The sequence below is a fragment of the Protopterus annectens genome, chromosome 16.part0 (assembly GCF_019279795.1).
Source record: "Protopterus annectens isolate FY-2018-M chromosome 16.part0, PAN1.0, whole genome shotgun sequence".
In the NCBI taxonomy this organism is placed as follows: Eukaryota; Metazoa; Chordata; order Ceratodontiformes; family Protopteridae; genus Protopterus; species Protopterus annectens.
Genome location: NC_056750.1, coordinates 116,869,024 through 116,871,480, shown reverse-complemented (window position 1 = coordinate 116,871,480; position 2,457 = coordinate 116,869,024). Strand labels below are relative to the sequence as shown.

The 2,457-nt window shown below is 40.3% G+C and overlaps 1 non-coding gene across 1 annotated transcript; it reads left to right on the top strand.

Moving 5' to 3' along the window:
- The first annotated feature begins 1,274 nt into the window (after nt 1–1,274).
- Nucleotides 1,275–1,346, top strand: TRNAA-UGC. The gene has a single exon. It is a non-coding gene; the product is annotated as a tRNA-Ala (tRNA).
- Nucleotides 1,347–2,457: the final 1,111 nt, after the last annotated feature.

The window sequence follows — 2,457 nt, the reverse complement described above, 5'->3', positions numbered from 1 at the left end:
TGGACTTTCCCGGTAATCAAACTGAAAATAAAATAAATAGTTGGGATGGCAACAACAGTTTGGAAAGTGTAATATAGAACTAAAGGCTGTCAGATAGGGAATTAGCCAGTCATCAAGTATTGCAGACATTGCAGACAGAATGATAACAAGCCCGCATTGTATAATGTCTGTTACTTGTCTACAGATAAAAACACTGGAATCAGATACAAATGCATGTAGCTGTAAGGTAGAAAGAGAGAAAACTGCTTGAGAGGAGATTGTACAATGCAGACAGTAAGTCATCAACACGCAGCATGTAAGTAGCAAATGCATGAGGACAGCACAGAATAAAATATGAAATTAAAGGAATGGATGAGTGTGTCTGTCATACCTCTTAAATCTTCAGATTTTTTCAGAAAGAACAGATGTTCATCTCAAATTTTTGGTCTGTTCCTCATAAAACTTGTGGTTTTCTGCCAACCCACTGAGGATCAAAGTGACTAAAGAATAACATACATTTGAGTACAGACTTCTTATCCTTCAGAAAACACATGCTGACACAAATCCTGTTATTCTAGCAGCTTTCTGAGTTTATATGAGGAATATAGATTAGAAAATGAACGGAACTGAAGACTGTGTTTGATAATGTGTGAACCTTGTATCCCATGTGCTTTTTTACAGAACTACTAGAAGGTCAGTAAACCATCAGACTTGCCTAGTTTTCAGAGATAAAAAAAATGGGACATGAAAAAAGAGACAAGACTGTTTCTACAGCTGTTTGAAAATTGCATCATTCAGATGCTTTCTACAGACACTAGGGCATTTTTGTCATACAATGACTGCAGTTACATAGCATTCAGAAATCAGCACAAAATAAAATATGAAATTAACAGAAAACTCTGTTTACCAATGTTTTAACTTTGCATTGCTCATATGTTTTCCTGCAGGGTAGTAGCAAGACAGGTCATTAAATTCCTGAAAAACTAATTTTCTCTGTGGATAAACAGCACAAGTGAAACTAATGAACACCTCAGTGAGAGCTGCTGTGAGTGCAGCTGCAATTTACCTCTGTAGCTTCCTGTAAGCACCCTCCCGCAACCCCCATTGTCCAAACTGGGACATGCTCAGAAACCCAGACTGAAAATGTAAACAAAGACAAGCATGAAAACAAAAATCTCTGGTACTGCCCCTTTACCATTCAGGGATATCCAGCCCACTATTGTAAAAGTAAATTTAATTGTGGTACAAACAGGGTGAAGTGCATGGAAAATGTGGCACACACCATCCTGTTATGAGGGGATGTAGCTCAGTGGTAGAGCGCATGCTTTGCATGTATGAGGTCCTGGGTTCAATCCCCAGCATCTCCATACTTTTTTTTATTTTTTTTTTGTCTGGCATTTGACACTAGACATATTAATAGCTTTTTAGCCTGCTTTCATTTTGGTCTCTGATAGAAACTGTGTGATAGTTTTCCTGTAGCAGAACTACATGTTACCTGTTAATGATATTAAGTTGATGTCTTCTGAAGTGCACATATTTAAAGGTGGTGCTTGCAAACTGTGTATATAGGGATTAAACATTTCACATTCTCTCTGGGAAATATTCTGCCTATGTATTTCATTATTCTACTTAATTTCTTTGCTGTTTTTGGACAGCCATCATTCTCTTTTAGGGCACCAGATAATTTTACTCCAGGTCTGTTTTATCTGATGTTGTCTGTCACCAAATAGTTGGGTAATACTTCAGTGAATTCTTACTTTGCAGGTAACATTGTTCATAGGATCATAGGAAGGTACTAGGCTATTGGCCCTAACGCCCTTACAAGCCTAGCCAAGAATTTAGCCCATGTTTCGACAAGTCAGCACCCAGTCCCCTGTCCAGCAGGGACACAGGTGAAATCTCAGGGATGTATTTTCTGTTTCCCATCCAGTTATCCAGGTTGGACTTAAAAAGGGGTAAAGAGGTACTCTTCCACAGATGGGGGAGTCTCTGGGACACAAATCTGTCCCACCAACAAGTCCTATTGATGTCACAGACCAGGTTGAGGCCGCTCGTGCGTTACTCAAGTGGAGCTTGAATTGTGGATATGCAGCACTCCCATCAAGGCGGGTTCTGAGATCTCCATGCCAAACAGAGGTCACCTCTGAGGAGTCTGTATGAAACTGAGTAGAGGGACAGGGCTTTTAGCCTATCTGTATAGGGTAGATTTTTGAAGTCCTGGATTCTCCTAGTGAGGTACCTCTGTGGTCTCTCCAGCTGCTGCATGTGGTTTGCGAGGTACATGCCAAATGGGGCATTGTACTCAATAATGCTTATAAGGGAAGAATACAGGGATGTTATGACCTCCTTGTCCCTGGATGAGATACCCTTACATATGAGGTGAGCCATGTAGAAAGCTTTCCATACAATGGAAGCAACATGGTGGTCAAAAGTCAGGTTGCTAACAACCTGGGTGCCCAAATCCCTCATGACTGATTG